General features: G+C 44.2%; 1 pseudogene; it reads left to right on the forward strand.

Annotated features, from left to right (window-relative positions):
• The first annotated feature begins 1005 nt into the window (after nucleotides 1–1005).
• LOC136146396 (large ribosomal subunit protein eL42-like) lies at nucleotides 1006–24337 on the forward strand (annotated as a pseudogene).
• Nucleotides 24338–26989: the final 2652 nt, after the last annotated feature.

Here is a 26989-nt window from a genome sequence, read left to right on the forward strand (position 1 = left end):
TGAGCCACCAGAAAAACTCCTATTGGTATTTAGATAATTACAAAAACATCCATTACAGATGCTGTATTTTCCTAACAGTTCACTTTCATCCCGGATAGAAGACTGTCAAGCTTTAAAATATTCTATAGCCTGGGTGACCTGGGTGAAAACAGGGAGGTTTCTTTTGTGTTACACAAAGTGTAGAAGACTCTTTTTCCCTTCACTTCCGAGGAAGAGGTTTTCTTGTACAGTAGAGCTCAGCCAAACCTGACATCTGCTCTCTGCCTCCGAGTTCTCAAAGGTGTGCTGAATAAATCTCAGCAACAAATCTCAGAATGGTCTTTACTTCTAGGTGTTGTGCGGATGACCCACAACAGTGTGTATAATGCCCTCTTCACACGTGAGCATGAGCCACATCCAGATGTGTGAGCCTTTCAAAGTCCCCAAGGGACACTTCCCAGGAGGAAGTGACAAGGTCAAGGTCAAAGTTACAGCCCTGACCTTGACCAAAGCCACCTCTTGGTCTGCTCTTTCATCTTTTAGATGTAGGAACTGCTACCCTCTCTCATGAGAAAATATCCCCTTGACCTTGTAATCAAAGATGCCTCAGCTGATGCTTTACTAAGTAATCCTACCTAGCCTGCATGAATCAGTCTTAAGATTGACTTGAAATTATCTCCACATAGAAAGACTAAGATAATCTTGTGCACCGGTTTCACTCAGCCCTCCAAATTCAGCCCATGGAATGGGCCTCCATTCTTCACTCCTCCCTCTTTCCTAGCCTTTTATCAGGTGACTTTGCATCTCTGCTTATCAAGAGGTAATGTGTATTTCCCTACCTCTGCACATGACCTAGTCTTATGTCTTGCAGTGACTCAACAAATGCAGCAGATGAGACCGTGGGGACAGGCATGACCCTGGGCCTCCAGAGACCCTGTGCACTTCTGTTTTCTCTCACGCGTCTCTAGGAGAACATGGCCAGGCTAGCCTGTCTGAGGATGAAAGATCATTTGAAGTAGACTCAAGATGTCCCAGCCCAAGACCATCACAGACCTGCCCGTCCCCAGCCACACTCCCCACCTATTGCAGGTGCGTGAGCATGGCAGCCAGTGACACCCAAGACCATTCGGCTGATTCAGAAATGACATTAATACATGGCTGTGGTTTTAAGGCATACAATTTGGGGGGCTTTTTGTTACTCATCAGTAACTAACTGATACACCTGGAGCACAACAAGTGTTTGCAAAAATAGATAATATTTTTAGATTTTTATTCAGCTCATCAAATAAGCCTGGCTCCATCACTGTGAGTCCCCATCACCTGGGTCTCCCGACTCTGGTCCCCATTTACTTCTGCTCCCTGTGCTAAGTACATGCATCGGTCGGCTTCATAAACGCTAGACATCATCCACTCTTCACATTTCAGTTTCCTATACAGAGTCCAAGAAAAGAAAAAGGAAAAACCAATCAAAGTGCTCCTTCCTAGTGGGAGAAAGAGGAGAGTATATTAAGTTCCTGGAAACACATTATGTCGACACAAAAGTACAAGATGAGTGGCGACTCGATTCCAGGCACTGCAATTTGGCATCAATTTGACCTCCCTCTATCTCTTTTAAGCAGGAACATCAGTCCTCATTCTCACAGTTGTCTCAGGCGAGCCCCTAAATGCTGAACACAGAGGAAAACACGGTAAATACATGGGGAACAGAATTGAATTAGATGGAGAGAAACTGTCTAATTTTGGGTTTGATTTCTACTAGTGCCGGGTATCTGCCGTTTGACCTTGGCCCAACAAATCATCCTCTGTAAATGTGTTTCTTCTTCCCCCAAATAGGAATAATTCTGTCTGCTCTAGCTATCTCATGCACCATTGCAAGAATGACATTAGATGGCACGTTGGAAAATGCTTTGCAAACTATCGAGAACTCCATAATATAATGGAGTATAGTGAGGCATTGTTGTGGTTGTTACTATTTCAGGTCCAGCAGGGGAGACTGGATCTGGGAAAAATGGCAGACAGCCCAGGGTGGCTGGGCGGGGAGGAGGACTTGTTTCTTTATCAGCAGATAAACGTAGGCAAAGCACTGTGACTCAGATCAGAGAAGAAACCTGGCAACAGACACAAAGAAAATAGTCTGGGGAAAGCTGATGAGCCCACAGTTGGAATTCTGCACTGGGGTTTAGAAACACCAGCACCAGGATGCTGAAAACGTTGGAAGGAGTCCAGGGAAAAGCCATGTGGGTCACTGCAGAATGGAAGATCCAAATTGGGAGGGAGTCGGCGTGTGAACTTTGGCTCCTAGAAAATAGCACTTGTCTTCCCAGCTTCCACCGGGATGTGTGCCTTTGTCTGAAGTGGGGGGAGATGGCGTACAGAGCCTTGCAAAGGGGTGTCCAAACTCCACCCTTAGTCTGGGCAGAGAAGACAGAGATGCTCCAGAGGAAGAGGAGTTGAACAAACTTTTCCATGTGGACCATACAGAGTTATACTAATTAGGGTGCTTTGGGCTGCAAATAACAGACAGCTAGCAAGGCTAAGGTCATTCATTACCCTTTAAAAAGGAGCCCCGAGATGAGCCAGTGCCAGGACTGATTACACCAGCAGCTCAGCAGAATCATCTAGGACTCAATTTACTCCCCCTTCTGTCTCTGTTGCCCCCAGTGCCTTGAAAGCGTGTTAGTCGCTCAGTCGTCTGTGATTCTTTGTGAGCCCCATGGACTGTAGCCTGCCAGGTTCCTCTGTCCATGGAATTGTCCAGGCAAGGACACTGGAGTGGGTTGCTATTCCCTTCTCCAGGGGATCTTCCCAACCCAGGGATCAAACCCATGTCCCCTGCAGTGCAGGCAGATTCTTCATGGTCTAAGCTACCAGGTGGCTTGGTTTGTCCTTTTAAACCAGCTTCCCATGTAGTCCAACGATTGTTGCTATGATTCCCATCATATCACACGGATGACAACATCTCTACTCCTTTGTAAGAGCAGGAAACAATTTCCCTGATATTTCCCAGCAGATTCCTCCCCTCCGTTGCCGTTGACCATGACTCCATCCCTTTGCTAAACCTATATCAGTCATCCACAAGGGGAGTAACATGGCATGACTGGCTTGGACCAATCAAGATTGTCCCAGGACCTAGAGTGAGCCTCGTCCACGGAAGCACAGGGACTTCTAATCCCAGAACACAGTTGGGATTCTGATGGCAGGCAAGGAGGGAAACTGCAAGAAAAGAGCTGGCTGGGTATCAACCAGGAACCACTGCATCTCTCTGGTCCTTGTGCTTCAAAGGTGATGTTCTTCAAAATGGCACACATCAGAGATAGGATGTTGTTGGCACCATGGTGACAGTGACATGATGACATATTGGGCAGTTACTCTGTACCACGTGGGGTGCTTAGCACTTTATAGGTGTCATCTCATTCACCATCTCAACAGCTGGAATGAAATCTCCCTCTAATGAAATTTTTGGAGGAAGAGGGGTGTACCTTGAGTAACTGAAACTCCTAGGAAGAGTCCAAGGTTAATTCTTCTTATATCAAATTACTCTCTCTAGATAAGAGTTTGTTGTGGTTCTGGTGAGTTTCTTCTGCTCTTTCTAGCAGCTGGCCTCACCTCTGACCTCAGTGATGTCTTCCCTGGACTGTTGTATTGGATGATGTTCTCAGTATACATGACCAGGGACCTAGGAGAGAGTCCAGTGATATAAAAAAACAGGCCAGAAGGGAAAACCCTTTGAAGTTCCATAATTTTGTTTTTGACTTTTGTTTTTGATTTTTTGAACCGAAGCAAATTTTTTTTAAAGCCACAACACAAAATTACTGTTAACAGTATGTTTGGTAAAAAACAGTGTCCTACTTTACAGCACAGGGAACTGTATTCAGTATCCCATGATAAACCATAATGCAAAAGAATATGAAAAAGAATGTATTTATATATGTATAACTGAATCACTTTGCTGTATGGTAGAAATTAACACAGCATTGTAAATCAACTATATTACAATAAAATAAATGCAAAAAATAAATTACAGAAAGTAAAAAAAAAAAAAAGCAAATTTGCCTCCCACACTAGACCCTGCCCCAGTCTTCCCCCCTCATTATTCCATTTCTTCTTTCCAATTTACTGGTGAATTATACTTTCTGGTGGCTCAGATGGTAAAGAATCCTGTAATGCAGAGGACCCAGGTTCAATCCCTGGGTCTGGAAGATCCCCTGGAATAGGGAATGGCAACTCACTCCAGTATTCTTGCCTGGAGAATTCCATGGACGGGGAGCCTGGAAGGCTATAGTCCATGGTGTCTAAAGAATCAGACTTGACTGAGTGACTAACACTATTATACGTCCATTGCATGCTGGCCCATGGAAATTCATGAAGTTTTCTTTGGTTTCTTCCCTCTCAGCATTTCCAGCATCCATCAGTGCCAATCCCTAAGCACCCGTTTTCACAGTATCTCCTCATTCCTGTCCATTCATTGCTTCTCCCTGGACCCATGATGCCAGCCTCCAGCGGCCTTCCTCACTCCACTGCCTTCTTGCTCTTCATCTCCATCCTCTTTAAAGGTATATTTTGCACAGATTACAACATGGACTGAGTTGTACCCCAAACCCATTCATTCATATGTTGAAGTCCTGACCCCCAGTACCTCTGAACGTGACTATATTTGGAGACAAGGCCTTTAAAGAAATGATTAAGTTAAAATGAGGTCATTGAGGTGGACCCTAATCCAGTATGACTGGTGTCCTTACAGGAAAAGGGGGTTTGGGTGTGGAGGTGTGCACCCAGGGGAGACCATGTGAAGAAACCTGAGAGAAGATGGCCCTCTGGGGTCAGAGAAGGACCCGGGGAGAAGCCACAGAAGAAACCAGCCCTGCTGCCAGGTTGATCTTGGACTTCCAGCCTCCAGAACTCCAGGTAAATTTCAGTTGTTCATGGCAAACAGATGGGGAAACAATGAAAACAGAGAGAAACTATTTTCTTGAGTTCCAAAAATCACTGCTGATGGTGACTGCAGCCATGAAGTTAAAAGACACTTGCTCCTTGGAAAAAAAGCTATGATCAACCTAGACAGCATATTAAAAAGCAGAGACATTACTTTGCCAACAAAGGTCCATCTAGTCAAAGCTATGGTTTTTCCAGTGGTCATGTATGGATGTGAGAACTGGACCATAAGAAAAGCTGAGCTCTGAAGAATTGATGCTTTTGAACTGTGGTGTTGGAGAAGACTCTTGAGAGTCCCTTGGACTGCAAGGAGATCCAACCTGTTCATCCTAAAGGAAATCAGTCCTGAATATTCATTGGAAGAACTGATGCTGAAGCCGAAACTCCAATCCTTTGGCCACCTGATGTGAAGAACTGACTCATTGGAAAAGACCGACCCTGATGCTGGGAAAGATTGAAGGCAGGAGGAGAAGAGGACGGCAAAGGATAAGATGGTTGGATGGCATTATTGACTCGATGGACATGAGTTTGAGCAAGCTCCTGGAGTTGATGATGGACAGGGAAACCTGGCGTGCTGCGGTCCATGGGATCACAAAGAGTCAGACACAACTGAGCAACTGAACTGAACTGAAATCACACATTCCGTCTTATGGTACTTTGCTGCAGAAGCTCTAGAAAACAAATACAGACAGCTCTGATCAAGTCAGTCATTTGTTCAAAACTTTTTGACAGTTTCTAGTTTCTTTGCATTAAGCAGACTTCCTTCCTGAGGCCTTTCTGGGACCTTAGGGTCTGAAATTGACCTGCCTTTACTGTCTTCACTGCTTATGCATTCACCTTCTTTGCTTCAGCTCAGAGTCAGCCCAGAACTCTGGGCTGATTTTCATGCAGTGAACATGTCCCGAGATCTCCTGCCTCTGTGGTCTGGCACACACGCTTGTTGTTCCCTTTATGGAAAACACGTTTGCATTCCCACGCTGTGCCCCTTCCATCTCTAAGTGCTGAAACCACGTCTATTACTCAAGTCTGACCTGAATACCGCCTTCTTTATAAAGTCATTTGCTCTCCCAAAGCCACAATTTGGTGGGACCATTCTTTCCCTTGCCTGCACTGCTTTGTAAAATCCTCATGACAGCCATCACATTCTGCCCCGTGTTCTACTTCTGTGTATTTTGGATCACCTTAATATGTGACTGTGAAATTCTTAAGCACAGCTTCTGCATGTTGCTCAGCCTTCCCTCTTCGCTCAAGGATAGGTAGACAAATAGCATATGTTCCTAAAGATGAGTGGGATAAGATAACATTGTTTATAATTTTTTTTGTTTTATTTATTTATTTTTTAAAATTATTCATTTATTTATGGCGTCCAGGATTCGCCATGGCACACAGGATAATCCGTTGCAGTGCACAGGCGCGTGGTTCTGCGGTGTGTGGGATCTTAGTTCCCCAATCAGGGATTGAATCTGTGTGCCCTGCCTTGCAAAGCAGGTTGTCAACCACTGCACTACCAGGGAAGTCCAGTTTTGCTCCATTTTGAAATGCTATTTATTACTGTTTTTAAAAAATCAGTTTGTTTATTTTAATTGGAGGCTAATTACTTTATAATATTGGAGTGATTTTTGCCATACATTGACATGAATCAGCCACAGGGGCACGTATGTTCCCCATCCTGAACCCCCTCCCACCTCCCCTCCCCTTCTCATCCCTCAGGGTCATCCCAGTGCACCAGCCCTGAGCGCCCTGCCTCATGCATCGAACCTGGACTGGCGATCTGTTTCACATATGGTAATATACATGTTTCAATGCTATTCTCTATTTTTTAAAAAAATATTTATTTAGTTGACTGCCCCAAGTCTTAGTGTGTGTGTGTTTGTTTTTCGGTTGTGACCCACAGGGTCTTTAGTTGTGGCATGAGAACTCTTAATTTGCAGCTTGTGGGAGCCAGTTCTCTGACTGGGGATCAAGCTCTGGCTCCCTGCACTGGGAGTGCAGAGTCTTAGCCCCTGGACCATCAAGGAGGTCCCTTGATTCTATTTTGTAATTAGGAGCCAAAATTTTAAAATAATCTCATTAGAAAAGCAAGAAACAGGAAAGATGAATTTGAATTGTGTCCCTTCTGGAATGACCCAGAGGAAGATGTGAAACTCTGGATGGAGAAACCCTGAATACACAATTTAACTACCTCACCTGCTATTGCAGCCATGTAGTAAAATACAGGCTACTTAGCACAGTGTTCTGCCTGAGTTTCCTGGAATGTTTTCTGCGAGAAAAACATTTGATCTCTGGAGACCATCTTACAGAGGCTTTGCCTCGGAAAGGTGGCTGGATGGGGGTGAGATTCTGTCTTTTTCCTCTGGAATTAACTTGCCTTTGAGATGCTTCGCAGCGTGTGAGAGCAACAGTATTCAGCAGGGAGCAGGCTGCTGAGTGCAAAGCACTTAAAACCTTCTGCTCTGCACACACATAGGAGCCATTAATAAATTGTACATGTGGGTTGGCCTGGACTCGCTGAAACGTGATCAGAGGAGAGTGATTTACACCAGCTCTCCCTTCCTATTAGCTTTCTGGGCTGTCATTAGAGTGAAGAACCCAATTAGAGGTTAAACAAAAAAAAAGTAAGAAAGAAAAGAGAAACAAAAATATCACTTCTCGTCCAAAATGCCTGCAAAATGAGGGGAAAAATGGTTTCTCTTCACTATTGCAAGAGAAAACCGAGAGATGAAACCCTTAAGGACGTGGAATCTAATGGGAAAATGGATGGATATTTTTTTTCCCTTAGTGAATCTCAAAAGAATACCATTGCCACCCTCCCCTTTTATTTCCCTTCCTTTCTCCCCTCGTCTGTCCCATTAGCGAGGCCTGCTGGCAGGCCCTGAGTAGGACCTGTGATGACCCGCAGGCCTCCCCGGAACGGTGGCACTCACACGCCCTGAACAGCCGGGCTCGAGGGGAAGGAGCTGTGCAGTAGTTTTTCTCCCTCACTGGGGAGTAACCTGTGCTGCTGGCCCTGGGGCCCCGAGACATGGCTCGGTGGAGGGGAGGAGGACTTCCGGCCCCTGAGACTCCCTGATGGAGCTGGCTTTCCAGGGTGCCCTTGAGTCCCAGCTGTCAGAGCCATGAGGTTTCAGGGAGGAGGGATGGCAAGCTGGAGACGAGGACGTGCCTCTGTGCTGAGAAGGGCTGGGGGAGGCTGGAAGGACCTCCGGCCACCCAGACACTCTTGACTCAGACGCTGAGTGTCTTATATCAGATAGCCCAGAGGCAGAGCCTGAGACAGGACGTCATTCAAGGGGTTCGTTGAGGTAGTGCTCTTGGTACAAGGGCAAGAGGGGTCAGGAGAGAGGAATTTGAGAGTGGGGATAGGGGAGCCAGGTGAGAATGTGGGCCCCACTGGAGACCAGCTTCAGCCTGATCCCACAGGGAACTCTGGAGCAGGCCTTGTACCACATGGTTGGTCCTTCTAGAGGCAAGAAGGCTGGCCCTGTATATCATGTTTGGTCATGGGGTAGGAGTGGGGCAGCTTCTACTGGGCAAGGGGAATGCTCAGGAGATGAGGCCAGTGGTGCATTATCAGCTGTGTTAGTCCATCCAGGCAGCTGGGACAAAACGCGTTGGTGCCTTAGTCCACGCAGGCTGCCAGACGAAGGACCAACATTTGAATGGGAACAGCAAAGTCTCTGATTAGGAGAGGCAGTGTCATTGTGGAAACGGAGCAGTGGGAAATGTAGGCTCAGCATTAGAAGTGGAAACAGGGTTGGCCAAAATGTTCATTCAAGTCATCTGTAACCTGTTACAGAAAAAGGATGAATTTTTTTGGCCAACCCAATATGACTGCAGAGGCGTCTGGATCACAAAGCCCCTACTTCTCCATGTCACCGGGGGAGGGGACAGGATGGGGGTACCCCCCTGAACTCTCCCCACTGCTGTGGCCTCCCTGCTTCCCTCTCAGTCCACACGTCCTGTATCCAGTCATCTCAGACCCCAAGGGCGGGACTGAAGCTGTTTGCAGAGCTCCTTTCTACCCATGCTTAAAGACCAACACACTTTCTGGAAGGCTCTGCACAGAGGAAAGTTTGTAAGAATCTGACCTCCTAGACTGCAGCCATTTCCGAGGTTCTGAAGGAGGTTCTTGGGAGGCAAGTGGGTTTTCCCATCCTCCTTGTGTGATGCTGGAGAAGGAGATGGCAACCCACTCCAGTACTCTTGCCTAGAAAATCCCACGGACAGTGCCGGGAGCCGGCACATGAGATCCCACCCATGACAAGGCCATGAGGGAGAAAACCTGACAGGCAAGGCGGATCAGGTTTCCAGGGGTTTCGAAAAGGCCAGCTCACGAGATCCCACCCATGACAAGGTCATGAGGGAGAAAACCTGATGGGCAAGGCGGATCAGGTTTTCAGGGATTCCAAAAAGCTGCCCCCCGGCGCTCACCTTAAAGATGATATCTGTCTTTCTGATGCTTGCTTCAATAGACTACTCCCTAATTTCTGTGACACAAGCAGAAGACCTTCCCTGATCTCTTTCCAAATAAGAATCAATTTAGAACTTTAATCAATAAGTTTCCCTGGTGGTGGTATTTTATGAGATTATCCAGGGTGAAAGGAGTGTTTTAATTTAAACTCCTTTGCTGATATTTTAGTTTGTTTGGCAAATGCATTTATGCCCTTGGTACTAATATGCATGATTGCTCATAATACCCTAATCATAAAACAGCATAAAGAACCTGATCATATAAAGGCCCTAATAGACATAGAGCCTTTTTGGGGGATGAAGGAGTACTATTAGAAAACATAAGAAGAATTATTCTTATATAATTTGAATAATTTAAATAATTATATAATTATTGGGTTAACATTTGCTTGCTGTGTTTTTACTCTTAATGTGCTAAGGTTGTGCAGTGGAAACCATTGTTAATATAGTTATAGATCTAGAAAAATAAGAGCTTAGCCCTAGTGTGGTAACAATGAGATGGTTGCTAATTGTCAGCCAGGAGTGCTAGGCAGAGGCTGCCTCACCAAAGCCGCAGAGTCAGTGTGGGGTAAACTTCTTAGATAAACTCAACTGACAACTTCTGCAGGATTCATTTTTGTGTTAACAAGGTTATACTTCTACTCTGTACTGTTGCCCTATGAGACTGCTACCTTTCAGTTAAGGTCACCATAGAAACAGAAAATAGATTTACATTCACCTGACTTGCATAAAATGTTAATAGGCCCCAAGGCCAGAAGATAATGTACAAGACCTTCATAAGCAAAGAAGTATGCAGAAAACACCCTGGTTTTGTGAAGGACAAGCTGTGTAATGTTAAACTATCTTCCTCTTAGAGATGCACTAACTTAGGGTATAAAAGCTATGGTAAAAAATAAAGCATTGCCAGACTCTGCTGCAGCCCCCGTCTGGTCACTCTCTCTCTTTCTCTCTCTCTCTCTCCCTCGCAGACTTGGCCCTATCAAGGCTGGTCTCACGTGTCTTCTCTCACCGATGCCATTCATCCCGAGGGTACCCCCTGGATCCTGCCGAGGCTGGACCCGGCAGGACAGAGGAACCTGGTATGTTACAGTCCATGGGGTTGCAAAGAGGCGAACACGACTGAGCGACTTCACTTTCATGTTGTGTGATGTTGAGGAGGGAGAAACTGCTTTCCTCTTTGGAGAATAAAAAGAAGCAGTGTTTCTTTCTGATTGAAGGCACTTTAGCCTTGAGGGGGTGGGGGTTGGTCGGTTCTCAAAGAGTAGAGACACTCGTGGGAGCACCTTCGTCTCTTCCTGTTTTGTGAAAAGGAGGCTGCAGAGGATTCGAGGAGCATGGGCTCCGGTGCTGGAAGGCAAGTTAGAGATGACTTTTAGATGGTATACAGGGTTGATTGCTCTATAAGCTGCTTTTAGGGCAACTTTATTTAAAAGAGATCAAGTATATGTGTGTTATGCGTTATGTATCATAACATCCCAACAAAAGTAACAAGAATGTCTTCATATCATTAAACACCCAGCAGGGCTGCTTTTTCCTGATTGGCTTGTTCATTTCTGTGGCTTTCCTCCATCTGTTTGTTAGAATCAGGATGCAAACACAGTCCTGGCAGGGTATTGGGTGACATCTCTCTTACATCTGCCTTCATTCACAGGTTTTTCCTGCACTTGCTGGCAGACATGTCTGGGTCTTTATCTTGAGGGTCTCCAGCAGCCTGGATTTAGCTGATTTTTTCTCCCTTGTGATATTTATCCTGTCCCTCTGTCCACTGTTTTTCCTATGAAGTGGTAGGCAGATGAATGATCAGATTTGAATTTGGTTTATTTGGCAAAGCTGCTCCTGGGGTGCTGGAGTGAGCTTCCTTCCAACTGTACTTAAGTTGCTCAGTTGTATGCAACTCTTTGCGACCCCATGGACTGTAGCCCACCAGGCTCTTCTGTCTATGGGGATTCTACAGGCAAGAATACTGGAGTGGGTGGCTATGCACTCCTCCAGGGGATCTTCCCAACCCAGGGATGGAACCCAGGTCTCCTGCATTTCAGGCAGATTCTTTACTGTCTGAGCCACCAGGTAAGTCCAAGAATACTGGAGTGAGTTGCCATGCCTGTCTCCAGAAGATCTTCCCAACCCAGGAATCAAACCAAGGTCTCCTGCATTGCAGGTGGATTCTTTACCAGCTGAGCTACGAGAGAAGCCCCACTTTCTTCCAATAGAGGTACACAGAGATCACCTGGCTCTCTCCGTGGTGCTGAGCACTGTGAATGAGCATGTCCTCCTTTGTTTTGTTTTAGAACTCCTTAAAAATATAAAAATCACTCTGAGCTGGTGGGCTGTGTGAACAATCCCTAACTGACCAAATATATTAATTCGTTAGAGATTACAAAATTGTGATGATCTCTCTTTAGTCTTCTTTTATTACTTGAATTATTTCTATAAAGAAAATTTCCCTCATCACCTATTTAATTATCTTCAGAGACAGTTCGTTTAGGAAAGGCCAGGATAAAGCCTTGTATTTTTTCTTTTTACTTCCTGATTTTAATATTAATATTAATGAGCTGCTTCCCAGACATTTCTCAAAGATAATCAAGTTTTTTTTCTTTTTAATATTATTATGATTTAAGGACTTGACCATTTTGACATATTTCAAACCAATGCATTTACATTTCTTATTGAGGATTGAATGTGCTATCTTTGACCATGCAGGTCCCTGAAATTTTGTTAATCAGTTTTATATATATATATATATAATTCTCATACCATAAAATCCACCCATTTGAAGGATAGAATTAAATGGTTTTTAGTATATTCACAGTTGCACAACCATCCTCTCAATCAAATTTAGAATATGTTCATCTTCCCCCAAAGATACCATGTACACATTAGGCATCACTCCCAATTTCCACCAACTTACCTCCTTCCTCTCCATACCGCACCCCCCACTCCCAAATCTAGGCAACCACTAATAAACTTTCTGCCTCCTATTAATCTTATTCTGGATAATCCATATATGTAGAATCCATATGGTATGTGGTCTTTTGTGCCTGGTTTCTCTCATTTAGCAAAATGTTTTCAAAGGTCATCCATGTTACAGCAGATACCAGTACTGAATTTCTTGGTCTTACTACTGAATAACACTCCATTTTGTGGGTGTACCTCAGATAGGCAGATGACACCATCCTTATGGCAGAAAGCCTCTTGATGAAGGTGAAAGAGGAGAGTGAAAAATCTGGCTTACAACTCAACATTCAAAAAACTAAGATCATGGCATCTGATCCCATCACTTAATGGCAAATAGATGGGGAAACAATGGAGACAGTGACACACTTTATTTTCTTGGGCTCCAAAATCACTGCAGATGGTGACTGCAGCCATGAAATTAAAAGACACTTGCTCCTTGGAAGAAAAACTATGACAAACCTAGAAAGCATATTAGAAAGCAGAGTCATTACTTTGCCAGCAAAGATCCATCTAGTCAAAGCTATGGTTTTTCCAGTGGTCATGTATAGATGTGTGAGCTGGACCATAAAGAAAGCTGAGCACCAAAGAATTGATGATTTTGAACTGTGGTGTTGGAGAAGACTCTTGAGGGTCCCCTGGACTGCAAGGAGATTAAACCAGTCCATCCTAAAGGAAAACAGTCCTGAATATTCATTGGAGGGACTACTGCTGACGCTGAAGCTCCAGTACTTTGGCCACCTGATGTGAAGAGCTGGCTCATTGGAAAAGACCTTAATGCTGGTAAAGATTGAAGTCAGGAGGAGAAGAGGACAACAGAAGATGAGATGGCTAGATGGCGTCACCGACTCAGTGGACATGAGTTTGAGCAAGCTCTGAGAGGTGGTGAAGGACAGGTGAGCCTAGGTGCTGCAGCCCACGGGGTGGCAAAGAGTCAGACACGACCAGTGACTGAACAACAACATGGGTGTACCACAGTTCAGTTTTCTGTCCACCGGGTGATGGACATTTGGGTTGTTTTCACTTGGATCCTAAGCTATTTTGGTAGATCCTAGCTTACCTTTGATAGTGTGGCTTTCCAGATAGGAAAAAATATTCAAACTCAGTTCATGTATTTCTGCTCTAGACATGCAAAAGCCTATTTTCCAAGAAATGTGTGTGTGTGTGTGTGTGTGTGTGTGTGTGTGTGTGTGTGTGTGCACGCGTGCGCGCGCACGCACGCATGCTCAGTCATGTCCAACTCTTTGCCACCCCATGGACTGTAGCGTGCCAGGCTCCTCTGTCCATTCAGTATCTATTCTTTGGAAAGACTGGTGCTGAAGCTGAAGATCCAATACTTGGGCCACCTGATTCAAAGAGCTGACTCCTTGGAAAAGACCCTGATGCTGAGAATGATTGAGGGCAAAAGGAGAAGAGGGTGGCAGAAGATGAGAAGGTTAGATAGCATCACTGACTCACTGGACATGAATTTGAGCAAACTTCAGGAGATAGCCAAGGACAAGGAAACCTGGCGTGCTGCAGTCCATGGGGGTGCAAAAAATCAGACAAGACTTGGCAACTGAACAACAACAAACATGTTTGTTTATTCAAGCACATATGCAACACTTTTTAAATTATAGAAGCTTTATAGTATATTTTAATATCTGATAAGTCCACCTTGCTTTCTCGCTCATTCCTGTGATTTTTTGAGGGTGTTATGCTTACTTGTTTGTTATCACAGATGATCTCTATAATCAACCCCTCTGATCCAGAGGGGGGAAAACATAATACATTTTAAAATTCAGATCACGTTAAATTCACACATGGGCTTGTTGAGAACTCATACTTTTTTGATACTAAATCTTCCAGCCCAAGAATGTAGAGTGCCTTCCCATTTGTTTTTCTATTTTTGTGTCTTTTCAGGAGTGTTTTACTCTTTTCCTCATTTGTGTTTCAGATACTTCTTCCTAAGATTTATGCCTGAAAGATATATGTCTTCTCTTTTCCACTATCTTTAAGTGTGATCTTTTATATCTTCGTAGTTTTTTGATTATTTTACATACTGGGTATTTATTTATTTACTTTTGTTAAAAAAAAATCACCACCTGACTAAATCTTTTATTATCATGGTAGCTTTCCTTTTGATTCATTTGGGTTTTCCAGATGTGCAATCGTGAAGTTATTTTTTTATATTAGCAAGTCTAAAAAGATGTTTGCTGTCTGCATGTCTGAGAAAGCATGCCTCTTTGGAACCACTGGATGGAATCAATGCAATTGCCATGCTGGCAATGGGCTGAGGAAAGTATCTGCAGGGGAAGACAGCAGAGCTTTTAACATGCTCAAACTGGCATCTCAAAGTTTTAAAGTTGCAGATGGCATTGCAAAAACGTGTAATTAACGGTCCCTGTCTCTCTCTGCTCTCTCTGAAGCTCTTCCTTCTCTGCCTCCTTGGCTCCATTTTCTTGTATATCAGCTCTTCCCAGTGCATATCCTGACACCTTCCTACCTTTTAAGGTTCTTCTTGGAGCTACTCTTTATTCTGTGGTTTGTGTCTCCTTCTCATTTTATCAGTTTTTTTGGTCTTAAAAATATTATATAAAAACATTTCACAGACTTCCCTGGTGGCACAGTGGATAGGAATCCGCCTGCCAATGCAGGGGACACAGGTTCGATCCCTGGTCTGGGAAGATTCCACATGCTGCGGAGCAACTAGTCCATGTGTCACAACTATTGAGCCCACAGGTTGCAACTCCTGGAATCCAAATGCCTAGAGCCTGTGCTCTGCAACAAGAGATGCCACCGCAATGAGAAGCCTGCCCACCACAACTAGAGAGTAGCTCCCACTCACCGCAACTAGAGAAATCGCAAGCACAGCAACGAAGACCCAGGGCAACCAAAAGTAAAGAAAGAAGATGCTAATTAAAAAAAAAAATCTCACTGTAAATGTTTACGATTTTGTTCTTCGAAGACTGAGTTTTGTGTCTAATGTGAAGCACACAGTACCTAGCCTAGTTCCTCCTGAGAGCCTAGATGATAAGGACACAGTAGTTCCTCAGTATGCACGGTGGGTGGTGAGGGGGATAGGAGAGGTGGTTTCAGGAGCCCCGAGGACACCGGCATTCCCTGATGCTCTAGTGCCTTGTGTAAAGTGGTCCAGCACCAAGAAGGCAGTTGGCTCTCCGTGTGCTTGGGTTTCGCATCTGCAGATTCAATGATGGGCTAAGGCCGACTCATGGTGAACATGTCCAGTTAGCAGGCTGCTCATAAGTGCTGGACGCTCCCTCATTCATTCAACAAATAGTTACTGAGTCCCAGGCACCATTCAAAATGTTGCGGATAAAGTCCATGACCTCTCAGTCCCCATCGAGCTTACTTTCTAGGACAAAAACAGAAAATAACGGAAAGAAATCAACAAGATGTATAGGATCTGTCTTAGCCTTTCTCCCTCAGAAAGTCAAGGGTGAGGGCAGAGTGGGCAGACTGCTCCTGTCAGGACTCTGGCTTTTACCTGGCACGCAACGGGAAGTCATTGGAGGGAGCTCTTGGGGCAGAGAAATGATATAATCTGACTTATGTCTTCACCAGATCATGACAGCCCTGCAAAGTCTGCCATTTAGACTCAAGAAGTGGGATAATTTCTACATGTAAAACTGAATCACTTTGCTGTACACCTGAATCATTGCAAATCAACTATATTTTGATTTTTTTTAAAAAAAGCAAAAAATAAAAAAGTTTTTTAAAAAAGAAATGGAGCTATTTCCCAATGATCACAGAGAGAAGGTGATGGGGCAGGATTTGCTCAGGCACTCTTATGTTGAAGTCTTCGCTTTATTTACTAGAGGTATTTCCTTCCGAATATACTAGTTGCAAAGCTTTTATTCTGTGTGTCTTTTTTAGGCCTACATTTCTGTTTAATGGAGAGTTGAGCTATGCTGGGTTTGTCTTCTGTCACTCATTCCAAAAATATCTATTCACTCCTTGCCGTGTTTGTGGCACCATAAATTGTACTATGGGAACTAAAAGATATGGAAGACAAGGTCCCCACTCTCAAGTTTATAGGGAGGCTATAAAAAGAAGAGAGAATTTGTATTTAGATTATTTAAATTGAATGATTTTTACCTTTTTTTCAGGAAGGGGAGGACTTCCTTGTTTTATATGCTCACCTAAAAGAGCATTGCTACTTGTCTTGAAAGAACAGCCTCATCTAAGAACTGGAAGCCAGCAAAAAATGGGATTCTCTCTTCAATTTTAGAGATCTTGACTTCCAGCCTGACTGTTCAGTTAGTGCATTAAAAGACGACTGTCTCTCTCCCCAACCCTAAGCCTGGCAAACCCAACCTGTGATCCGAAGATCCCGCTGTGCCTTTGCTATTTCTCGCCTCATTGCCAGGAATAAAGATTCAGCAGCAATTCCTGCTCAGCTGACAACCCCGCCAGTGGCACCTGAGGCAAAGTAAAGCCCAGCTCGGCAGTTCCGCCGCTGCTGAGCCTTGGGGCTTCCAGGTAGTCAGAGCCGCGGTTCCTGGGCTGCCTCCTCCTCCCACCCTCGCTGGGGATAGGGTGGGCTCTGTGCTGGTTGGCGGAACTTTCAGCATCAGACTCTGCCCTCTCGCTTTGATTCAGGCACGTGACAAGGCTAAATGACAAGGGTTGAGTCAAGGGACTGTCCTGTTTCACTTTGGCCACCAAATCAGTTATTTTCTGATATCAGTTATTTTCAGTTATTTGCTTCCCTGGTGGCTCAGATGGAAAAGCGTCTGCCTGTAACATGGGAGACCGGGGTTTGATCCCTGGGTTGGGAAGATCCCCTGGAGAAGGAAATGGCAACCCACTCTAGTACCCTTGCCTGGAAAATCCCATGGATGGAGGAGCCTGGTAGGCTACAGTCCATGGGGTCATAAAGAGTCGTACACTACTGAGCAACTTCACTTTCCTTTCCTTTCCTCAGTTATTTTCAGAACTCGAATCCATCAGTCAAACCCTTGGCCTTCTTGCTAGAGACTCAGGAAAGCATTATGTTTTAGGAGAACCAGCTCTGGGCACAGACTGAGAACTCCAGGATTTGGCAGCCACCTCTGTTGCAATCCATCTGTGGACTGGAGGAGAAAGAATTCATAAAGTCATCTAATTTTCTAAATGATCCGTATGAACTTTATTTGGGTCTTGCAGAGTCCTTCCCTGGTAGCTCAGCTGGGAAAGACTCCACCTGCAATCCAGGAGACCCTGGTTCGATTCCCGGATTGGAAAGATCCCCTGGAGAAGGGCGTGGCAACCCACTCTGCAAGCCACTCCAGTATTCTTGCCTGGAGAATCCCCATGGACAGAGGAGCCTGGTGGGCTACAGTCCATGGAGTTGCAAAGAGTCGGCCGTGACTGAGAGACCAAGTGTCGAGTCCACGATGGGAAGCCAGCAGAGCTGTAATGACTACAGCTGGGTAGTGAAGCTCTTAAAATATCCCGGTTTAGAAAGCCTGTCTGTGTTCAGGGAGGCCTGGTGTGCTGCAGTCCATGGAGTCGCAGAGTCGGACAGGACTGAGCGACTCAACAGCACCCACTTTCTGCTGGAGTTGCCTTCCCACTCTGTGTGAATATGAACAATCTTTCTAGCTCTGCAGATTAGAATAAATCCATGACTCATTCTGGAAATAAAGAACAACCTCCACCTTAACTAACTTGATCTCAGATAATGCTAACTTGACATTCTGTTAAGCCAGTGGATCCCCTTACCAGGTTCTTATAGCTATTCTTTAATGCTCTATAGCTCTGGAACTGTTATCTTTTGCTTATTATAGTTTCGTCTTACCTGGCGATGCCAACCATCCATCCACCCATTCATTCAAAAAATAAATGTTTATTTATTAAAAGCCTGTTAGATACCAGGTGCTATGAAACCCAGCATCAATCCTTCCCTTTTGGGAGGCTGATAGTTCATGGGCTTCACATTTTGCCTTTTGTTTTTCTCTTTGAGTGCTTTTGCTGTGAAAAATTTACAAAAGGGAACACTTCCAGAAAACTATGATTACTTTGGGTTCAATCCCTGGGTTGGGAAGATCCTCTGGAGAAGGAAAGGCAACCCACTCCAGTAATCTTGCCAGGGAAATCCTGTAGACAGAGGAGCCTGGAAGGCTGCAGTCCATGGGGTCAAAAAGAGTTGCATACAACTTAGCAACTAAACCACCACCACCATGGTTACTGCGCTGAACAAGTTTCCATATACTAGAAGGTCTTCAAGATTCATCATTAGAAATCATGATGATTAGGAAATCTTGATCTATTTGTATGGAAAAATTCACTTAGTAATGGAATGCGCCCCCCACCTCCCACACAAAGAATTGAAAAGTTAGAAACGATTTGAAGAAAAATTACTGTTCATTTCTTTCTTTAAAAATAAGCTGTTTGGGCAAGTTCCTTTGGGCTACAAAAATACACAATATTGGTGTCAGTTTCTGAAAGAAGACTCAGGGTATGCCTGTTATATAAGTTAGCTGCAAATTTCTCCCAAGAATAAAGTATTTGAAACAGGCAAAATTTAACCTGCCAAGTAGTTTTGCACTAATTATGAAAAAATTTTAAATCCTTTAAAAATCAGCAGTAATTGAATTTAAATATGGATCTACCAAAGAGTATACAAGCATAAAAATCTAGTTTCCCCTCCCAATTTATCACTTTACTTTGTCACTAAAAATGTATTTTTACTGGACTTCCCTGATGGTCCAGTGGTTAAGAATCTGCCTGTGAATGCAGGGGACACGGGTTGGATCCCTGGCCTAGGGAGATCCTGCATGCTACGGGGCAGCTAAGCCCATGTGCCACAAAGCCCATGTACCAAAGCCTGAGTTCCCTAGGGTCTGTGCTCCACAATAAGAGAAGCCACCATAGTGAGAAGCCCGCACACTGCAGCTAGAGAGTAGCCCCCACGCCCCACAGCTGGAGAAAGCCCGTGTGCCCAGCAAAGACCCAGTTCAGTCAGTCAGTTCAGTCGCTCAGTTGTGTCCGACTCTTTGCAACCCCATGAATCGCAGCACGACAGGCCTCCCTGTCCATCACCAACTCCCGGAGTTTACTCAAACTCATGCCCATCAAGTCAGTGATGTCATCCAGCCATCTCATCCTCTGTCCTCCCCTTCTCCTCCTGCCCCCAATCCCTCCCAGCATCAGGGTCTTTTCCAATGAGTCAACTCTTCGCATGAGGTGGCCAAAGTACTGGAGTTTCAGCTTCAGTATCAGTCCTTCCAATGAACACCCAGGACCGATCTCCTTGCAGTCCGAGGGACTCTCAAGAGTCTTCTCCAACACCATAGTTTAAAAGCATCAATTTTTTGGTGCTCAGCTTTCTTCACAGTCCAACTCTCTCATCCATACATGACCACTGGAAAAACCATAGCCTTGACCAGACGGACCTTTGTTGGCAAAGTAATGTCTCTGCTTTTTAATATGCTATCTAAGGTGGTCATCACTTTCCTTCCAAGGAGCAAGTGTCTTTTAATTTCATGGCTGCAGTCACCATCTGCAGTGATTTTGGAGCCTGAAAAAATAGTCTGACACTGTTTCCACAGTCTCCCCACCTATTTCCCATGAGGTGATGGGACCAGATGCGATGATCTTAGTTTTCTGAATGTTAAGCTTTAAACCAACTTTGTCACTCTCCAGTGCCCCCTAAATAAGCAAATAAATAAAGTTTTAAAATGTATTTTTACTGTTAATTCCCATTTTGGTTAAATTTTTGTGTGTGTGCAAAATGTGTAATAAAATGAAAGTGATATCGTATTAATAGATCATGGTATTAGAAGGACACTGAGGCTCAAAATAGAGTTCAGTGGTTCGTCTATTTACTACATCTGTTCCAATGAGAAGAGCCCTGGTTCTACCCTAAACTGTCAGGCACTTTCAGATTTCTTTGCTCCTATGTGTGCGATAGAAGAAAGAACAGAGTAGAATTACATGCAGGGAGAGGTAAAAATATCATATTTCACATCATACCATCTCTGAAATCAAGATGTTTCTGACATTTGACATGTCTTAGATTTGATGAAATGCAGTTACCAACGGACTGCGATGTAAGAGTCTTTTATTTTGCTTTTATTTTTTACCAAAATCATTTTGTACTGGGTGTAGCTGATTAACAATGCTGTGATGGTTTCGGGTGAACACCAAAGGGACTCAGCCACACATATACATGCAGCCAGGAGTCTTTATGTTGCTCCGTTGGCCTACTGTGGACACATTTGTTTCAATTTGCAAAATCCACTGTCCCTAGTGGAATGTGTGACACACACATAGCGGACAATCAGATATTTATTACTGAAGATGTATATTGAAGAAATAGAGCTGAAGAATACTGAAAGACCAGTAACTTTATGAAATAGCGCCAGCTAATTTAATCAGGGAAGATGAAGTGCCCCTTTCAAGATTAGATTATCTCATCCAGATATTTTTTATCCACGATTGCCTCTGCATTGAACAGTGAGTCAAAGGTATCCATGAAAATGTTTCCAAGCTCTTTTAACTCTGAACGTCTTGGAGCTACTGCTGTTGAGCTTTCAGAGGATTCCCAGGGGTGACAACTCCTGAGAAGCTCACTGATTCCGTGGATCACCGACAGTGAGAACATGCCTTGGATTCTCCCAAATCCAAGGGTGGAGATGAATCCCAGGGTTCTTCAGGTTGCTGCCCCCGACAAATATTCTTTGAGTGCCTTCCATGTGTACGGGGGACACAGTGGCAGGCAAGGCAGATGAAGTCTCTGGTCTGATGGAATAGACATTCTAGGCAATTGGCATACTGTACATAAAAGCCTAAGTGCAATGCCCAGAATTCAGTAGGTATGCCCATGAGTGTCAGTCTCCTTTCCTTCCAGGGAGAGTTCACCAGCAGACATAGCAGTGAGGCCCCGCATCTTCCCATCCAGACCCTCACTGGCTCTTCAATCCCCTGGTGTTGTTTTCTTGCAGCAAAACTTTTGCCTCGGTGCACTAGGAAAAACATGTGGTTGCTAAGAACGGGAGCATGGCTGGAAGGAGCTGCGGCAGACACCCGTGCATATTAGAGTCTAAGAAAGTGTTCCCAATCCTTTAAGAAAACCATTACTTGGCTCACTGCAAGCTAATTGCATTTGTTCAGTCATTGTGAAAATGGATGCAGCTGGGATGTGGAAGCTGAGAGATACCCCACTGTTAAATCAGAAATTAAGCCACAAGCTCAAGAGAGACTATGGCCTGGGATAAGGTTTTCACCAGGAAGTGGGAAATTGCTCAGTAAATTTCTCTTTTCTGCTTAAGTAACTCTTTTAATTAATTTTTACTGACCTATTCCTCCTTTAACACAAAAGGTGTGAGCATAGAAACTCAAGGGCTTGCTGACAGCACCTTCCAGAATCACGAAACTCTGGAAGCTTTGTCCTGTCTTTTGAAAGTCTGGAACAAAGTTTGGCTGCTTTGGGACCTGCAACTTTGATGGTGAGCTGCAATGGAGATGATTTTGTCTCATTATCTTCTTATTTCTATGTTGGTGTGAACTTACTTTTTAAATAAAATGCCGTGATGGGGCTTGTAACCCTAAATGAGAATCATATTGCAATGGGAAGAAGTATACAGCCTTATGACAAAACTATGTCTGAACTATTTAAAGATGAAAATTTAACACTCCCTCACATTTCTTCTATCACTTAAAGCTGTTCTTTCTACTGATTTGATTAAATGATCTCTTTAACTAGTAATTAAACACAGAGTGCAGTGTCATCTAATACCTGGCTTCCATGTGGCTGTTGTTATCATTGTTTATAGTCACTGAGTTGTCTCCAACTCTTCTGGGACCCCAGCCTGCAAGACTCCACTGTACATGGGATTTTCCAGGCAAGATACTGAAGTGGGTAGCCATCTCCTTCTCCAGGGGATCTTCCCGAGCCAGGGACTGAACCCGAGTCTCCTGCATTGGCAGGTGGACTCTTTACCACTGAGCTACCAGGGAAACACTTCCATGTGCTAGAAATTCCAATTGGTTTCACAATTTGGGGAGAAATGTTAATCATGATAGTGAGGGGAGTAAAATCTTCTGGAAAACTGTTATCCCCTAACCTTATCATCCATGTGGAAACTTATGGGTAGTCTGATGAAACATGTCCAATAGAAGATCTATATTATTAGCTGAAGTTGCCCAGTCTCTGGAGCACACAAGCATGTGGAGCTCCTTAGAGCTGGACAGGGTTCTTAGCATGTAGCTGGGAAGATGTAACAGTGAGAGTCAGACGTCTGGGAAGAGAACCCCCAGCCCAACGCGCCAGCTGGCTGGTCAACACGTTGGTTAGTCAACCATGGAGGTGAAGCAATTTACTCAAGCTTACACAGTTAGTCAGAACAGCACCAGATTGAAAACCTACGTCTCCCAAACTGGCCAAGTCTGCTACCACCTTTTTGAAGGAACGTTATAGTCACTCCTCTTAAATATCCTGCAAAACTAGTGATGAAAGAACCCTTGGAACTCTTATGAAACTCCTAGGTTTGTTTGCAGGACAGCTTTTGGGAATTGCACATTCCATCTCCAATGATTTGGTTTTCGGCTCCAAAGGGAAACCAAGGCAGATGCCAAGATTCTGATGTTAGGATTGGGGATAAATGGGTTCTCCCAGCTTCCTTACGGTGCCAGGGCCTTCCATCAAGAAAAAAATCTCTTTTCTATGATCACATCCAATGATAAACATGGGAGTGCAGAGACTTCAATATGATGTTTTCACTTCCTTTGTATATATACCCAGAAGAGGGATTGCTGGATCATATGGCAGTTCTAGTTTAAATTTTGAGAGCAATATGGATGGTCCTAGAGGGTATTATGCTGGGTGAAATAAACCAGACAGAGACAGACAACTACTGTATGATTTCACTTATGTGTGGAATATAAAATGCTGAACTCATGAAAACAGAATTGAATGGTGGCTACTAGAGGCTGGGGGATGAGAGAAATGGAGAGATATTGGTCCAAAAGTGCAAATTTCTGCTTAGAAGATGAATAAGCTCTGGGGATCTCATGTACCGCCTTGTGCTTATGGATGGCAATACTGTATCACATGCTTGAAAGTTACTGAGACAGTAGATCTTAAAAGTTCTCATCATAGGAAAAAAGAAATGGCAATTATGTGACATGATGGAGGTATTAGCTGATGCCATGGTAATGATCACATTGCAGTATCAGTGTGATACTGCATCACATTGTGTCAAATCAACACATTACACACCTGAAAATTACACAATGTTTTACATCAATTACATTTCAATAAAGTTGGGGAAATAGAAGGAAAAAAGGCTCTGTAACAACGCATAGTAGCATCTGAAAGTACTAAGACAGAGGCTGCTGTGTCTGGGGTAACTAACTGTCTTGGTTTGCCTAAGATTGAGGAGTTTCTCAGGAAACTGGCTCTTCCCAGTGCTAAAACTGGGAAGAGCCTGGAAGGAGATGCCTGGAAGGCAGATGCCCAGCGTGTCTGTGACAGAAAGGAAATGTATACCCTTCCTTGCTGGTATACACACATGCACACACACACACAGAATTCATAGATCTGAACTTGAAATATTAGCCATTTTATTAGCATCCTGGATACTCGATCAGAAAAAAAGATAAAAAGCCATGCCAGCAGTGCTTCCTCAAACCCAGTGAACATTCCTAAAACCTGTCAGACTTTCTGTAAGAAGTGTGGCAAGCCCAGTGCCACAGAGAGGCAGGGCAAGGCTTCTCTGTGCGCCCAGGGAAAGCGGTGTTACGACACGAGGTGGAGTATCTATGGCCGACAGACTAAGGCAGTTTTCCAGACTAGGGCTACAATTACCAAGAAGATTGTTCTGAGATTTGAATGCTTTGAGCCCAGCTGCAGCTCTCGGAGAATGCTGGCTATTGAGAGAGGCAAGCGTTTTGAACTGGGAAGAGATGAGAAGGATGGGATCAAGTGATCCAGTTCTCAGCTTCGCATCTTGTTTCCTCCCCAAGACAACAAAATCTTGAGATTATGCTTTTTATAAAAAAGATAAAAGGATGGTAAAGATATTTTCGCTGAAATCATATTCAAAGTTTGCAAATATATAACTGTCTGTTCTCTGTATTGTCAAGTGAAAATGATGATGGTTTTTGACTGCATATAACATACAGCACCAAAGTTTCTGAAAGTGAAAGTGAGTCACACATTCATGTCTGACTCTTTGAGATCCCATGGACTGTAGCCCATCAGGCTCCATTGTCCACGGAATTCTCCAGGCAAGACTGCTGGAGAGGGTTGCCATTTCCTTTTCCAGGGGATCTTCCAGACCCAGGGATCGAACCCCAGTCTTCTGCATTGCAGGCAGATTCTTTACCAACTGAGCTACTAGGGAAGCCCTACAGTTTCTGAAGTGAAATGGAAATCATATCATTATTTCTGCTTTTCAGAGTTTTAATGATTCAGTAAAGGGCAATGACAGATTCTCCAAGTCTCAGCACATTGAAAAATCCTTTCTTCCTGAGTAGCAAAGCCCATCTGTTTTTAAACTGTGAGGGAGCTGCTGACACTTTATTAAGCTGCTGTTTTGCTTAAATTGCAGTTATTTAAAGTGACACTTCCCTCCACTCCTGCTTCCCAAAGTGCAGTAACCATAACTACTTCTTATTTGGGAAATTGCATGTGGCTGTTCCTCCTTGATTAATACACAGAGTCAATATTTTTGCTTTATTTTAAAGCATCACAGCATGTGGTTGTTTTCTTGGATATTCAGTTTTTTTTTCTTTCTTTATTTTCCCCCTTCTCTCCTGCTATAAGAGTAGCAGTTCTTATACCGACTATTCTATTTCTAGCCAGAAGAAACCCCATGGGGTTTTTGTTTAAATATTTATTTATTTGGTTGCGTCGGCTCCTAATTCTGGCAGGTGGGATCTTGTTTGTATCATGTGGGATCTTTCATTGTGGCACATGGACCATGGCGTGTGGATCTTACAGGGATCGAACCCACAAACTTTGCTTTACAAGGCGAATTCTTAACCACTGGACCACCAGTTCCTAGTCGTGGCTCAGTCCTGTCTGACTCCTTGAAGCCCGACAGACTGTAGCCCGCCAGGCTCCTCTGTCCATGGGATTTTCCCAGGCAAGAATATTGGAGTGGGTTGCCATTTCCTCCATTAGGGGATCTTCTTGACCCAGGGATCAAAACCTCATCTCCTGAGTCTCCTGCATTGACGGGCAGACTCTTTACCACTGAGCCACCTAAAGTCCACTGGACCACCAGGGAAGTTTAGAAACCCATGTTTGAAGGAAATCTTTTTTTTTTGGTTATTTGAAAATTTCTGATCACAGCCTACAGCATCTGTGGACATATGTGTTGTTGCAAGTCTCAGAATGATACATAGCAAGGGAAACTGGATTTGATTTCTGGGCTTTTTAGTGAAGAATACTCCTTCCTGAAATTTCAGCTCCCTTCCCCCCCCTTTTTTTCTGACTTCATAGTTTTCCTGCAGGCCAGTCTACCTTGATCTGGGCTGTCACTTGAATCCTCTTCTTCCCTCCCTATGGAGACAAACATCTCTTACACAGCAAGGGATGCTTTAAATGTCACGATGGGTCTGAGCTTCTGAATCTCAAAGGAATATCCGTGAGGAACATTTTCCAAGGAATTATTGTATTCTAGACTTGGAGTCTCAGTTTGGTGTTCTCGGTACTTATTCATGTGTTTTTATTTTACATATTTTCTGGGTTGACTTCTAGCCACTATATTCAGAAGAAAAAAAAGAGATGTCAAGTACAGTGGAGTGGCTTGAGATAATCAGAGAGCTTTCTCTGCATCTCTGAATGTTTGAAGACTTTGCTTTTGTCTCTTTCTTGAGCTTTATTATTCCTTTTCATCTATCTACTAGTCAAAACCCCATTCATTGTGCTGGTCGGGGGGAATCTTAAGTGAAGAGGTGATTAGGGATGGTAAGGATAAGAGGATGAACAGGAAGGACGTGAAGGCAGAGCTCTGGGAATCTGGGCACGTGAAAGGTGAGACTTGGGGGCTGGGACAGAACCCAGGAAATCTCATGGTGCTGGGGACACAGATATCCAAGAGAAGGAAATTCTTGTTGCACAGAGTTAAATTCCCTGAGTGTGTTTGGGGTGTCAGAGTGCATGTGAGCTAGATATTAGAATTCAATAGCTCAAAAGAGCAGGCAAGACTGTCACCTGGAGAAACCAGGGGCCAGCAAAGTGAAAAGCCCCCAAAGTAACACAGCTTGTCGAGCTGAAAAGGCACACAGCCTGAAGGTTGAGAATTGTGTTTTATTTGGCAGACACAGCTGAGGACCTAAGACTGAGACACAGCATCTCAGACAGCCTCAGGGACTGCTCTCAAAGAGGCAAGGGGCAGGGGCAGGATACACAGGAGTTTTTGCAGCAAAGGTCAGGAAGTTGGAATGTCAAAGGATTACTGCTAAAGAAAATCAGATGTCTCTAGTTTAGGAGTTTAGGGCTTTTCTATGTATGGGAAGATGCAAGAGTCTGGGCTCCCTGAAATCATTCCTTTGATCCACATCTCAGTTACCCGGGCTCAGTATCCTGTGTTGTCTCATCCTGAGTCTTCTCAGGGTGCACCTTTTGGGACGGCTGCAGCTGTTGACTGCCAGATGGTGGACATTCTGTTTTCATCCTGAGTACCCTCTGTGCTCCCCATTGGGGAGGTTGTAGCGTGAT

This window comes from Muntiacus reevesi, chromosome 14, assembly GCF_963930625.1.
Source record: "Muntiacus reevesi chromosome 14, mMunRee1.1, whole genome shotgun sequence".
NCBI lineage: Eukaryota > Metazoa > Chordata > Mammalia > Artiodactyla > Cervidae > Muntiacus > Muntiacus reevesi.